Source organism: Magallana gigas, chromosome 10 (genome assembly GCF_963853765.1).
Source record: "Magallana gigas chromosome 10, xbMagGiga1.1, whole genome shotgun sequence".
In the NCBI taxonomy this organism is placed as follows: Eukaryota; Metazoa; Mollusca; class Bivalvia; order Ostreida; family Ostreidae; genus Magallana; species Magallana gigas.
Genome location: NC_088862.1, coordinates 8,029,118 through 8,044,996, shown reverse-complemented (window position 1 = coordinate 8,044,996; position 15,879 = coordinate 8,029,118). Strand labels below are relative to the sequence as shown.

Here is a 15,879-nt window from a genome sequence, read left to right as displayed (position 1 = left end):
TGCGTTTCAATGCTTAAATCAATTTTTTTACATGTATTTTTAAAAACATGTTCGCAAACATATCGCTGACATCAACTTAAGGTATTCCTTTTTTAACGCCTGTCACTTGTCAATCGTTTTGGAAAGTTGAGTGACGATCGTTTCAAATATAGCTTCAGTATTATCTTGTGAGATCATAACGGGTGAACATGACGTTTGTTGTGAAACACTAGTTGATATTTCCGAAGTTTCTCTTTTATCCTGTACCTGTGTTTCTTTAATTGCTGAATATGAGGTCTCTGTCATATTTTGATCTAGCGACACCACATGGGATGTTTCTGCGTCTTCATCCAGGTTCTGATCTTGCAAACTCTGCAATCTCTGCCTAGGTAACTTACAGTAAATGGCAATGCTTAACATCCAGGCAATAATGGCAAACAGAACCCCAATCCCAGCCAGAAGAATTGAGTATGGAAATCTAATTTCCTTTTTTTCCCAACCAAATACCTTGTAGACCAGAAAATTTGCATTGGTTTTAGAAGTTCGACCGATGAGGATACTTTGAAATAATACTGCAAAAATCAATGTTGTTATTTGAAATGAATTAAAAGAATAAACATTATTTTATTGTTAATGCATATCTTTTGAAAAAAAGTCACCAATTTAGGAAATTAAAATCATGTGCTAAGCGAATAGATGATTAAACAATACTTAAGTGTTACCATAAGTATACCTTCTTAAATAATTAGACCTGATTTCCATGGCATTGACATTTTATATTTTGCATAGAATGTTTCCAAAATGAATTTGATTTACCAGAAAAAGGAAGAATTATCGCAATGTGTAAAAATCTTTTTGTTGTAGATTGAATTGAAATCAGCAATAAGATGAAGCAGACAGCACAGAGCAACGCGGCTATTACGCTCTCTATTTGCATCTCAATCTGGGATGCTGAAAAAAAAGCAATCAAATGTAAGCACCAATAGAGCAAGATAATTTAGCGATCATATAAAAAAAGAACATTTCTAAGAACATCGGTCAGTGTATTTTATTTAGTTAGTGTATTTTATGTTGAAGAAACGTTAAAGCTATTTAATTAGAAAATAGATTTAAGCCAAATGCAAAAAGAAACCTGTTTATGTCACCAAATCATGAGATTATTCAAAATAAGTAATGTTTTACAATGGTATTCATTTGTCTTTCAATAAAAAACGTTGAAATGTTTGTTCTGAATGAATTATATCAGTTGGATATTTACGCATTTCTAGGTTTCGATTCACGCTGTCCGGCACCGTAATTGAGAATTGATGGCACAACTCCCCTTTGCAATATTTGGAATAAAACACACCTAAATCAATAGTAACCTAAAAGATAGGAAATAATTATAAAGTTGTATTGGTTGGTTTATAAAAACATCTGATGTACATAAGCCTCTATAAATCAATGTTAAAGAATTCAAATTGTAGTAAAACAGTTGTAAAACTAGTTCAAATAAGGAGACCGACTTAGGTTTTTTGCCTTAAAATTGCATACGTAATATTGTTAACCATACTGAATATAATGCAACTTTAGTGTTTCTGCACATTTTCTTGAACATCACTATTTGTTTCTTTAAGGAACATCTCATCATACATGTACTTGTACATTTACGAATACATGTATATGAATATATAGATATTTGCAATTAACAGCACTTTGAAGGACAGATAATAAAAATTCTACAATATACAATTTTTTTCAAATTGTTATATGTGATTAGCAACAGTCATCTCAAGATACTAAATGAAACCTTTTTTTTTCCTTTCTGCTTATTGGGTTAAATTTCAGAAAACATTTCCTAAAATGTTGAAAATACAAGTTAACAAAATTACAAGGTATTTTTTAATATGTTAGCAAAAGCATGGGATATGTTTGAAGTATTATATTTGAAATTGTATAGAAACTGGTTTTAATACACTATTATAAATAAAAAGTATAATAAACTTTGAACATTCTAAGTGAATTTCGATTGAACATTAAATGTCAGAATTGTCAATTTTAAATACTTGTAAAAGTTGTATTTATGAGTCATTCAATATATGGAACGTGTGAAAAGAGAACTTTAAAATGTCACTATATACTGATTGCAACTATTCTATCTATCTATCTATCTATCTATCTATCTATCTATCTATCTATCTATCTATCTATCTATCTATCTATCTATCTATCTATCTACAGTACCGATCAGACCCAAACTAACAACAGAGTAAACACCATAGAAACCACGGGTTTACTTTCTGAGTTTACTTTAGGTTTACTTTTTGAAAATTTGGGTCCACTCGGGGTTTACTTTGGGTTTACTTGGGGTTTACTTTGTGTTTACTCAAGAATTGCTTTTGGAGTCAACTATTCGCACGGAAGTGTGATGCAGACCTGTATTTCAACTTATCACCCTACTGCCTGTGCTTCCAGCCCCTTGTAAATTCCGAATACACATGTACACATGTAGTGTCTGCTTTCAGGGTATACTTCTGATCGGGGTTTACTCTCTGTGTCCTTTCTGGGTTTACTTGGGGTTTACTCTGGGTTTACTCTGGGTCCACTCTAGTAAACCCAGAGTAAACCCAGAAAGTAAACCCAGGGTTTAGTTGGGGTTTACTTTCTGTTAGGTTGGGTCTGATCGGTACTGTTTTTATCTATCTATCTATCTATCTATCTATCTATCTATCTATCTATCTATCTATCTATCTATCTATCTATCTATCTATCTATCTATCTTTCTATCAATCTACAGTATTGATAAGACCCAACCTCGCAGAAAGTGGATTCCAACTTTACCCTGAATTTACTTCGGGTCTGCTCGGGACTTTTTCCAGTGTTGCTAAAGCAGACCCAGAGTTAACCCCGGTTACACCCATAATAAACGCAGAGAAGACTCAGAGTGGACACAGAGAGTAAACCCTGATCAGAAGTAGACCCCTAAAAGCATTCCAAACAGACGACACTCCAAACAGGCGGTAAGATGGTAGAATAAAAGACGGTTCTGCTTCACACCTCATTGCGTAAATTGGACCGCAAAAGCAAACTCCGAATAACTCAAATTAAACCCCGATTACACCCGTAATAAACCTTGAAATAAAAACCGGGGTTGAAATGGATCTGCTCTGTCGTTAGGTTGGATCTGGTCAGTAATCAATCTATATCTCAACCAATCCACCTATCTTATGAAATGATTTTGATAAATAAGATTTTTATCACAGGATGAACAGGTATTATAGATATATTGTTTGATCTATCAGATTTACTTACTTCTTGCCTTGAATATGCTGGACCAATTATCTAAATAAACAAGATTGCCTTAATGTTATTTTAAATATATTAAAATAAATTGACGGATTGCAATTTGTTTTGCAAAAAATTGAAATGTTTCTAAGACATTTGAATTGAGCTATTCTAGAAAAAAAAAAATATCTTATTATAATGGTTAAACCAATATTTTTTTAACAACCATCTAATCTTACGCAATCGTTAGTCAAAATAGAATATGTAATACATGCCTTGCAATGATTGTAAAAAACAAACCTCTGAAATTCTTATCGCTATGTTCTCATTTTAAGCACTATTTTTATGTTTGACGTGCATTGCACACATTCATAATTTGCATTAATCCACATTCATAAGTTAATCATCGTTATAAGAAATTAAACAACTTACCGTTTTCCATCTCTTAATTTCATACACAACGACAAGCCATCCATGAGTTGTTATGGCAATTACCCAAAATCCCAGTGCAAGCCCCACAAGTAACAAAGAACAAATTTCTCCAGCTTTTCTTAGCATTGTTGTAACTTAAAAAATCTACAATAATATTCATATAAATTGTGTTTATAGTTTTAAGAATTTTTTAGTTGTTTTAGTATAGATTGAGATTTATGAGTACAGGGGTGCTATTAATAACACTCTTAATTTATATTCCTATTCATATTGTTTTTAGAAGCAAGCAGAGTCTTCTTGAGGATCTCGGTCATCTGTTTTACATTCACGGACCAACTTCATTATCATAAACACGGAGAGAAATACATGAAGTTGATCAATGGAAGTTATGATTATATCAACATTGCACACGACTTTGTAAATGTACCAATAACATTTTTTGTAATACTATAAGAGAAATTTTAAAACCTTTTTTTTCAAAATTTTTATAACAAACAAGTCATAACGACAATAACAAAACACTTTTTATTATTGAAAACTAAAGGACTCTAACTCCTTTCTAAATAAACACACCAGCTCATTAGAAGTCTTGCGCCAAAATACATCATTATCTTGATCTACCAGTTTACATGAATAATTTTACTGACATTGATTGCATGAATGAATTACCCCACCTCCGGAAAGATTTTATTTCAAGACAAAAAGTGATATAAATTATTGCAGAAATAGTTCCTTAAAAAACCATGATAACAGTTTTTTTAAAGAAGGTAGTGGTATATATCATTTTTTGTCTGCTTCAAAACAACAGGATTTCGGCAAGGAAGTATTTCCTTTTCAAACTTTTAAAGCACTATTCAATATTTAACTTAACCCTGCCTGCAATAAATAATGTATAGTACACTTTGTAATGAATCGATATATAAAATCTGTGTGTTTAAAATTGTGTTTAAATCGTTGATATTACCTTTGCTGTTCTTTCTATGGTTACACACGGAATAATCACACCACATACGTTCTAGCTAAAAATAGAAAATAAAGTTTCGTATTGCATACAAAAAAATATTTATTTTTTGGTCAAATCAATTTATGATCGATATCTTTTTTTTCAAATCCAGAAAAATATGCACAGCGATGAAGGATACATTATTATTATTATAATCAAAATAATTGATATAAAACAAAAAAGGAGATTACTTTATACTATGTAAAAAAACACAGCAGAAAAAGTCCTTCACCCATCAAAAAACCCAATAAATTAATTCATTGTTTAGAATTACGAATTTTCAAAATAACCGATTTCTGTGTATAAAAGGACATACGTTAAAATTCCATGTACATGTACTGGACTACACATGAATAATATGTAGTGGTTAACCAGTGAAGTAACTTTAAAACATATTTCATGTAAATTAAGGTTGGAAAACATTTGATACACATAATTATTTCCTTATTTTGGAACAACACACTAGCTATACCATGAGCACCATTTATGAATTTATATTATAACCTCTAAAAGCGTCGTTAGGGAGGCAAATGTTGCTCATCTGCACATCCTCCTATGAAAAACAGGAATATTTGAAAAATTTACAGGACATTCTTACGATAGTGTCTGTTTGTCTGTCCTTTGGTTAAGTGTAATTTTTTGTTAATTTGGCTACTTTAATTTCATTAATATTCATCGAATACCCTTTTTCGAGGATTTTGCTGTTGATCAACGAAAGTAAATGTCCATTCAAGAGCATTTATAATAAAACATTTTATGGACAGGATCATTGGCCATGAACTTATTTATCCTTAAAAAGTTATCTGAAAAGTGATGCCCACAAATCCATGTATTGATGAAAATGCATAATTTATAAGATTCTAAGATTATTACGTAAACAATTTTCTATTACAGTCTTCACGCATTTTACTCTAGATGACAGCAAGTATTTTATTAAGTATTGTTGAAGATAAAGAAATACAAAACAATACATACAAATTATCAATATTGCATTGAAATGCAGAAAATATTGTAATGTGGAATTTTCTTATAGTTTGTTGAAGTGAAAAATGTGTCCGCAATCAGCGCCCACAGCGAAATTAATATATTTCATGTAATAACACACGATAAAGTTATGCTGTGAATTTCGTTGTGGGCGACTAGAATTGGTATCTTCTGCTCAGCTTTATGAACAATAAGGGAAAATGCACAATTACCCGTGGGAGAGTCTAGTTAGATAACTATTTATATATTTGTTTTAATTGTTAGGTATTCTTGTTTAAATAAATGTTACATTTCAGGGTTTCTTTTTATATTATTAAACATCTGTTCAAAATAATTCAAAATAAGACTGAAACTCTACTTAGTTCTTTCTTCAAATGTCTACATACACGTAGACTGGGCGTAAATGAAAAGAATGATTTGAATAAGTAGCAGAGAACAGGAAGGACTAACTTTTTTCTACTTTTTTTTTCTTCATTTAGAAAAAACCTATGACTTGTAAATTATTACGATCCAGCTGATACACATATGACCTCAGCCCTAGTCCAATGTGCAGCCAGCAGCTAATAGTTTACCAGTTAGCCAAACTAAGATATGAAAATAGTTTCCTTAACAGTAATATTTGTTTTTAAAAAAATCATATTTTTTTAAATAATGTCAAAATAATCTTTCTGTTCACAACTGATCAATATTTTTCTTCTATATATTTTCGTATTTCGCGTGCTAATCTAAATGTTTTTGTGTTTTAGAACCACCCAAACTTTACACAAATGATTTCGGTGAATTGTCTTTTAAGTGTTTTTTTTTTAATGAAGAACCAGACCTCTCTTACGGAAATAATTAAACACCCAAAAAGTAAACAAAAGTTATAAATAGTTTAAAATGCTTCAGTACGTACTCTAACTAACGTTTACCCGGAAGTATTCAAATGTTGGAGACATATAATTATGTTTGGACAATTATGTTAATGAGATGTTCAGCAATAGGTTATTACATGTAATCTACTTGAAATCTTAATAACTAATCCTCTGGTGTTTTACATTCAAGGGGACAACTCCGGAGTTGGACTTAAGAGTGCTATGCACATAAAACGTGTTCTTAAATAATTTCTGTATGTCCAATTATCAGTGATGTTGTTAAGTTGTTTACTGCAAATTATAATAAGATTCGTTAAATGCTTAGTCTTCCTTAATAGGACTCTAATATCTATTGACTTAGTCTTATAGCATTGGTGAAACGACAACATATTTCTTCGATGTACATGTTGTATTTATGCACCTTCCTTGTTTGGTACAACACATACATGATTCTTTATTTGCTTTTGAAGACTGTCAACAAAGAGTCAAAATGCAACACTTACAGATATTACTTATTATTGAAATTGTTGTGTTTCTTGGATACGGTTCCTCTGGTAAGTGTTACATGTATAACATTGTATCATTCCGAAATAGCCCTTCATTTGATGTAATTTTTACAGATGCGATTTAATCTGTTATAAAGTAGAAGTAAAACATATATATAAAAACAAAAGACATGATAATCATAAAAACGGTAGTATATTTCTAAATTATGTTTTCTATGAGAAGTTGTTTATTCTCGTCTTATTTATAATGTTTCAACGAACGTCCTGTAGGAATTGGTTAAAAAAACACAATACTTTTGTTCAAATCATCATTTTATGTAAAATGAGTCATGTACGGAACAAAATACAAATATTATTTAAATTTGCAATGAACATCACAAGATGAAGCAATGCTGTGGAGTAAATTAAATGTCAACTCATAGGTCTCGAAAGGTACTGTAAAAAGGGAAACATTAGCACCCACTTTGTTTGTACTCTATTCGGCCCCTCGTTGTTAGCAGGCGAATTAATAACCCTGTATACAGTAACTGAATGACGTAAGTGTTTCATCTTTTCCTTTGATTCACATTCACGTCGACTACATGGCAAAGACTCATCCAATGCATGGTAATTTTTCAAATAGATTAAAAGGCCGTCGGTTATTTAAATATAGATTTCCAAACATAAATAAATAAAAGGGAATAGATATATGAATACTTGAGTAGGATTGGAAAGCTTTCAACTTGTCTTGCAAAGTTATATTTCTTTTGAAATTAACGGAAAATACGACGGCTACTTTGTTTGTCCGCATTTGAGTAAACATATTTACAAAAAAGGGGTTTTTGTTAGAGAAATGCAATGGAACACAAGAGGCCCAAGGGCCACATTGCTTAACTGAGCAACATGTACATGGTTCTAATCAAATCAGATTTAGGGTCTCAAATACAAAATATTAGGGCAATATAAGGAGGCAGATATTGTTTTGAAAACACCAAAACTTAATCTACATAACCTTGTGCTAAACATTAAGATCTCTTTGTTGTTTTAGTTATTGAAAGAATTATCTTATTGATTTTATTTCTATGTCATTAATGTAGAGATCCCCTACCCCCATTGTGGCCATATCTTGAGTTGAAAGATAAAACACTTGCACCTCCACTACTTGAGGATGATGCCAAATAATTTTTAGATTTTCTAACCAAATAGTTATTGGGATCACAAATTTTCAAAATTTTCAAATATTTGTTTATTTCTATACTTCTGTGAAAATGATTTTAACAAATGTAAATTTACCTGAAAAAGTTTCTACAAAAGTAGAGCTTTTCTTTCCAAAGGCGTTTGAGAAAAAGACAAACGTTCAATAATTCTAAAATATATTTTCTTAAATAAGGGCATGGCCCAGTGGTAAAGAAGTGAAAATAGGAAGGGTTTACAATAACAATAACAACGACAAAGACAAAGAACGGACAAATTTTGATCAAGACTCAGGTCCGCATATGTATGTTAAGGTCAAGATAAAGTAAATGAAAAGTGCCTACAGGCTACAAGATATTAATTCTTTAAATGATGCTCCATAACACTACCTTTGTTTCATAGGGTGTACCAGGGCTTAATTGTTTGGTAAACACAATAGAAAATCATGTTTCAAGCAACCATTTTCTATGAAATATGAAAGATGAAATTAACAAATCTCGGAGTTTTGTCCATTTTTGACCAATGAAATATATCTAAAATGCCTGAAATTTCTCCAAAACTGGCATCAAACAAGCTCTTGAACTCTTTAAAATGGTGTCAAATTGAATATAGGTACCGGGAATATTTTCCCTTTATTAAATATAGTGTCAAAAAATTTATTTTCTACATAATTCCTTTAAAGCGGTAAAATACGGGAAAAGAATCATCAAATCAATTTTGACTTCATAATTGTTCTAGCACCAAAAAAGACAGTCTGAAATCATTTACTAGATATTGACCTTGAAGGGGCATGGTCACGATCTTGGTCAAATTCTATTTTTCTGTTTACATTATTTACAATGCTTTAGGAAAGCATTACTACTGATCAAATGAAATTTGAGAGTCATTCGTAAAGTTATCAGGAAGACACAGGGCTCACAACTCTTTGTCATGTAAAATAGGCTCGTGTAATTGTTTGAATAGGTTCAATATACCGGTAAAAAAATTCTTTTTCAAGCTAATTTGTCTATTTTCTTATTCATTTTAAGCATAAATAAACAGTTCCTAAGTTTAACACATTTATTTTAGGTCTGAAATTTTAATTTTTACTTCAACATTCAAAATGTAAACAAAAGCTTTGTTTACATAGCAAAGAATTGCAAGCTCTGTAACTTTCTTATCACTCAACGAATGACACTCAAACGTTAGTTGCTTTTTTAAAATAGCTTTCTGAAGCATTGTAAACATTCAAATCAGAAAAATAATTTTGACCAAAATCGTGACCATGCCCCTTTAAGGCCTCCCACAGCGATGTGTAGAGAGTCACTTGTCTGTTCTTCATACAATATAACGTCATAATCAACTTTGTCGTCACTATCTGCATTCTTTTCGATGGGTCTAAGAGATGTAATCATAACGTTAAAAGTAAATTACATTGAAACTGCAATAAAACCGCTGTTTCCTCTACATTGATGCCGTCATTTATGCTAGATGTACATAATTTATTCATATCCATAATCAGTATTAAAAAATCTGAAGATTTAAAGCTTTATTTTAGGTAAAATCTAATTCATTTTTAAATTCACAAGTTAGTGATTTGGATACTTTTCCTGTTACGTGTAATAAACTAAATAAAGGATTTTTAATGCATGTAAGAAAGAGATCGGCGCAAGTGAAAGATCAATACAGATTTTGAATATTTTAAGTAAAATAAGCAAAGAATACGGGTACCAAAGTCAATCATGCTTTGGAAACCTACGGATTTACACCAATTTTATGTAAATCGCTTTTATTTAGTAAAAATGTGCCTTTTTATGATTTAGCGTAATGTTTTAATAATATCTTTAATAAACAAAGTCCCTATTCGAAGCTCAAGCAAGAACTTCAAAGTGTATGACATAACAAAGCAATTTTCACTAATCATCTGTTCCAATGCAATTTAAGCAGACATTATGCAATGTTAGGAAACGCAGGTCACGTGACAACGAAAAACATACGAAATCATTAAAATGCATCAAGTATTTTACATATATTGACATTGTTGTCAATATACGATATAATTTTTTAAAGAAATACTCCCGGTCAAACTATTTCTTCATTGATTTAAAAATATCGTTTTTTAGCTGTTTTTTTACTCTGGGACACCTTAACATTGCTACGCGATATTTGTTTTAAGATTTTTCGACACATTTAGGCCCTCGATTAATTAATCTGTCTTAAACATAAGAAAAAAAGTATACACAGTTTAAAAGTTTTATTATAACATGCAACGTAATTTTAAATTCGGATAATAAATCTGTTTTAAACTTAAGAAAAAAGATTTATACACAGTTTAAAAGTTCTATTATAACATGCAAAGTAGATTTAAAATGTAATTTAGAAATTGTTCCATATCTTGTTGCTACATGTTCCAAACTATTTCAAGATATAATATATATTATAAATAAGTACTTTTTTTAAACATTTAATTGAAACTCTTTTATAATTTTTTTTTAATTTTTATAAGTAAGTACTAGGTGAATAACAGAAATTTTGATTTTTACCTAGGATCGTTTATTTTCCTGAAACAAGGTTTGGTTTCAAGAGCCACTTATCTTACAAAATAACAGCTTCCAAAAACTGACTGGTATCTTCTAATCTATATTTTCAGGAATGCTAGAAGACAAATGCCTTTTAATTGGATCAATTAACCCTACCTCGCTTATCATTGTGAAAGAATTCCCTAAAGGTCCGGCGGGTTCATTTAGTAACGCTACTCGTACAATTGCCGATACCAACCTATTAATCTACAGCATAGCATCTGATCCAAAGAAAAATGTCGTTTTCCTAGCCATATTCGATACAATTTTCATTTACCACAATTTTTCTATTGATCGACACACTTCAAAAGGATTGTTTACTCAGCACAGAAGCAAATCTGCAGCACTTGGACAGATTGCATTTGACTTTGTATCCAGTAATTTGTATTGGTGCGATTCCATGCTAAACTGGATTGCCATGAAACCAGCGTACAATATCAGCATCACGAATTATAAAGTAATAGTTGAGAAAGATTTATTGCAACCCGAAGGATTGGCTTTAGATCCAGAAGACAGGTGCGCGTTTTTGCTAACATTTAGCTATTAAATGGTTATATAAATGCAAAAACATATTCGAAATGATAAAATATTTTAACTTTATTTGCAGATTAATGTTCTTTTCTGACAATGAACCAAATGCTCGAATCGAAAAGTCCTCATTGGATGGTGAGAACAGAGTGACCATTGTATACAAAGGACTGTCCAGAGTGCTCACCCTCACTGTTGACACTGCGGGGGATAAATTATATTGGTCAGACTTTTCTAGAGAGACTCTGGAGAGCAGTAATTACGACGGCTCGGAAAGAATAGTGATCAGACGAGAGAACCATGTACCAGTGTCAGGATTGGTCTACTATCAGGTACTGTAGTGTTCCTATTTTACGAGAGTACTTAATTCCGCAATTCAACAGGTTTGCATCAAATCGCGAGAATATAAAATCGTGTACGCCATTTTGTTTGCATATTTTTATTTGGTTTACATTTGTCCGAAAAATCTAAAAGAGATTTTAAAAATCCTCGAGATGTTCTCCCGCGATCTTACGCTGATATAAATTCCCCGCGTTCAATAAGGAATCTACAGTATCGAATAAATGAATGTACGTCACGTGTACCTAAAGGTGTCTTTTTATTTTTATTAGCACAAGGCAAAACTTCAATTAAAAATTTATTTAATATTCCTATATCATGTTATTAAGACTATTAAAGAAAGAACAGATTAAGTTGAAAATTCATATAAATACTTGTGAAAATCAAAATCATGTCTTGTCTAAAAAGGGTCTTTTTCAAATTTGATATTAAATTCTTTTCTTTTAAGTGTTGTGTTTTGTCTATAAATTTTGTAATGCCTAGAAGTGATCATAATGATCAAAATATTTATGAGATATGATATTACATAGGTGATGTTTTGCATCTGAAGTCAGGAGATCCTTTAGTCCACTGTAAGATATATTTTGCGCACTGAGGTTTTATTTATGTCTTCTAAACATAGTGTGGTATCCCTAATAAAACGATATATTTTTTAAAACAAAATATGTTGACTATAATGTCAGATGTTTTGTAACTTCCAAGAATAAATACAACTTAAAAAAAGTATATCCGGGTTTTTTTGCGTGTCATACAATTGTTGAAAATGGAGAAAATGTGTAGCATTTTTAATTTGCGCCAGTCATTTTTTGCAATTTAAAACGTTTCTTATAAAAAATAATTCAGAATATAATTTCTGCGTATTCAAAATTTTGCGATTTAAAAGACATCGCGAACGAAGCGAAAATTAGATCATCGCGAAAATTATCAGATATATAGTACCTTTATTTGTGTGTTGTGTATTTTGTAATTATATGTTTTGCATCAGAACAATTACTAAGTTATTATGTTGTGTGAAAATAAAAATAAAATAATTCTGTTGTGTATTGTTTTATCAACAGAATATGGTGCATGCAGTTAGCTTTAAAGCTAAAAGGTTTTATGCAGTTGATAAAACCACTGGTTCTTTAATTTACGCCAAAGAGTTTTCTTCAAGGCAACCTTTTGCCATTAATGCATATGATGCCGAGTCTCAGAGATATTCATACAGTAAGTAGTTTGCCACAAATTGGATAAATGTGTAAAGATATCTTTGTCGTAACCAGTCAATAGTTATAAAAATGATACATGTAAATGTACATGTACGATGCAAAACATTCTAGCTTTTTATGTTCCACTAAGAGTCCTAGCAAACATGTCTTTCGCTTAAGAAAACTAGCCTGTTACTCTTAGTAGAAGAGATGATTAGTTTATCATTTTTTTTTTATTTTTAGATATAATTTTGAAGTAATGAATTTTGATCTTAATGACATTGAACTCGTAAATGATTTTAAAAATGCCACAATTTCATAAAATATATATTTTTAGCTGTTATCCCTGAACTATATAACATGTAGGAATGTACTTCGGGTTCTGTATTGTGTAAAACTTTCAATCAAAACATATTGTCAAATGTATAGATTGGTTTGCAAAAAAGGTTCAGAAAACCAACGTGTACGTGTACGTTTAGAAAGGAAAATATGTGTATAACGTCATACGTTTTTGTAATGACAAAACTCTGCATGTATGAAGACGAATGAACATACGGGTATATTGCAAAATACACACAAGATCGAACTTGTATTTTATATTTACTTGTTGGCTATTAATATGAACAAGTGTGTTAATTTTTGCAAAGTTTTAATATTTAATGCGACTACTGATATCAAGAAACATAAATTTATCGAAAATGTTATGTGTTGTAGAGGTTTTAATACACTGATCGATTTTCACGAGACATGCAACGACTCATAATTTTCTGTAATAAAAGAAAATCATACATATATAGATATAGAAGATAAATTTTTTGACATTCTATACTTGATAAAAGGGAAAATATTTCCAGTATCTATATGTAGTTTACATCTATCGAGTATGATTCCCTCTTTTTCTTATGGAAACAAAGTTAATTCATAGCTCTATAGAAACAGCCAGACTCTTTTTATCGATTTGTCGAAGTCTACAGCGGCTAAAACTAACAGGTTTGAAATTGACACGCTCCGTTTATCGATTGGACGAAACCTACAACGACCTTAGACAAATCTCGGGCTGGGCGAACTCTTCTTAATGATGTCGGACTCAAATTCTCACAGGACACGATATGGTTGTTTGTTTTAGCTAACGTGTTGATGTACATTAACAGTAATTATGTGAATTTTACTTACGTTTAATGATCAATTTTTCATTAGTAAAAACAGATGTAAATATAAACAATGATATGTTTTCTCTGATGATTCATGCGGGCTATAAATGTAGCGATCTTTGCAAAATACAATTACATAAACAACAAACGCGGGTTATGTATTTTTTCTGCATAGTCGCTACCTTCATACTCCGCATAAATCACCAAAGAAAGCATTTTATTGTTTAAATGATTACTTCAAACAATGGTGTTCAATGGAAAATAAAACGTACCTTCAGTTTTCGACTGTGACTATTAATACGCAGAGTAAAAGAAGGGAATTTAAAATTAGTAGACTCATTGTTCTTGAACAACTAGAGGTCGTTCCACTTCATTATGTTTTTAAAGATTTGTTTCAATATAATTAATACAACATTTTCTCTGTGTTACTTAAGGAAAAGTCAAACACTTACATATGCATTTTTGTTGTTGTTTGACCTTGACCTTTGACCTTTATGTTATATTGACTGGTAAAGGTCAACATTGCAATTTAAAGAAATTTGATGACTCTACGATGTAAGGTTCAAATGCCTATGATGTTTTTAACAAACTAAAGAAACATTCAGGGGCAATAACTGCTAGAAAGTGGCCATGGGTTATTTTGGTATGAATAGATTGAATAACCCTCTAACTGTACTGAAGACATTGGTAAAAGTTTAAAGTCTTTACCTCTAACGGTTTATGAGAAATAGCGATAACAAACATTTTGTACAATAGGGGCAATAACTCTATAATTGTTTCAAGATAGGGGCTGATGGGTTATACTTTGAACTGTCTCAAGAAGTCCTACTTTATCCATGAACAAGTTATTCTCTACCACCCTAAAAAAAGAGATACACACACTCATTACTGAACAGATTTCCAAATGACCTTGACCTTGACCTTTATGTCATTGTGTTTGGCGAAGTTAGACGCTTCCATCCGAAGTGGTCCAAAGTCTCTATGACAAAAAATATAAAAGTTGGAAGTGATTTTTTAAACATTTAAATACTTTCAGAGGCAAAAATAAATCATTTCGGTATGCACAGATTAAAGAATCCTCTAAGTGTACTAAGGACATTGGTAAAAGTTCAAAGTCTCTGTCTCTTATGGTTTCAAAGGAGTAGCGATAACAACCTTTTCGTAAATAGGGGCAATAACTCTATTATTGTTTCAAGGTAAGAGCTAAGAGGCTATATTTTAAAATGTCGTATGATGTCCTTTTACATCCATGAAGAAGGTTTTCTCTTCCACCCTAAACAAAAGAGATCTAAAAACTCATTAATTAACAGATTTCCAAACGACCTTGACCTTTCACCTATATGTCATTTTGTTTGGCTAAGGTAGACGTTCCCATCCCAAGTGGTCCGAACTCTCTATGATGAATAATTAAAAAAGTTGGAAGTGATTTTATGAAATTCAAATACTTTTAGGGGCAATAATTACTAAAAGGGGCCTCAGATACTTTCGGTATGAATAGATTGAGGAACCCTCCAAGCGTGCCAAAAAATATTGCCAAAGTTACAGGTCTCTATCTTTTATGGTTTCAGAGGAGTTGCGATAACAAGCTTTTCGTACACAAGGGCAAAAACTTTGTAAGTTTTGGAGTTATCAAGCAAAGGGTCATTTGGTACCATAACTTAAAATGGTCAAAAACATAAAGAAAATTGTTTCAATATCTCTAGAAATAAAAAAGCTATCCCTGGAAAAAAAAGAGGAGAAAAAAGATGATAAAACATAAAGAATACAAAAGATGGAAAAACCTAAAAAGCATAAGAAATACAAAAGGTATTTCACCTGAAAGGTGAAAAGACCTAACTAATAGACAAATTATTCTCGAACAGTTAGAGGTCATTCCACCTTAACATTTTTTTAAAAGAATTGCTAGACTGCGCAATAAGGT

At 31.2% G+C, this 15,879-nt stretch overlaps 1 protein-coding gene and 1 long non-coding RNA gene across 3 annotated transcripts in view; one reads left to right on the top strand and one right to left on the bottom strand.

The window, feature by feature from the left end:
* Positions 1-801: 801 nt before the first annotated feature.
* Positions 802-4,037, bottom strand: LOC136272037 (uncharacterized). The gene is made up of 4 exons (XR_010709913.1): positions 3,676-4,037; positions 3,271-3,300; positions 1,238-1,343; positions 802-930 (listed from the first exon to the last, which is right to left on the bottom strand). It is a non-coding gene; the product is annotated as an uncharacterized lncRNA (long non-coding RNA).
* A 2,900-nt stretch (positions 4,038-6,937) lies between these two features.
* LOC136269745 (low-density lipoprotein receptor-related protein 4-like) overlaps positions 6,938-15,879 on the top strand; it is a 41,307-nt gene continuing 32,365 nt past the window's right edge. Inside the window, exons 1-4 of one of the 2 annotated variants that reach the window (XR_010710388.1) lie at positions 6,938-7,070; positions 10,825-11,269; positions 11,361-11,613; positions 12,679-12,826. The gene's annotated coding sequence lies outside the window, so the exon portion shown is untranslated. Of the gene's footprint in view, positions 7,071-10,824; positions 11,270-11,360; positions 11,614-12,678; positions 12,827-15,879 lie in introns of those variants that run through there. The other variant, XM_066073878.1, reaches the window with a different exon arrangement.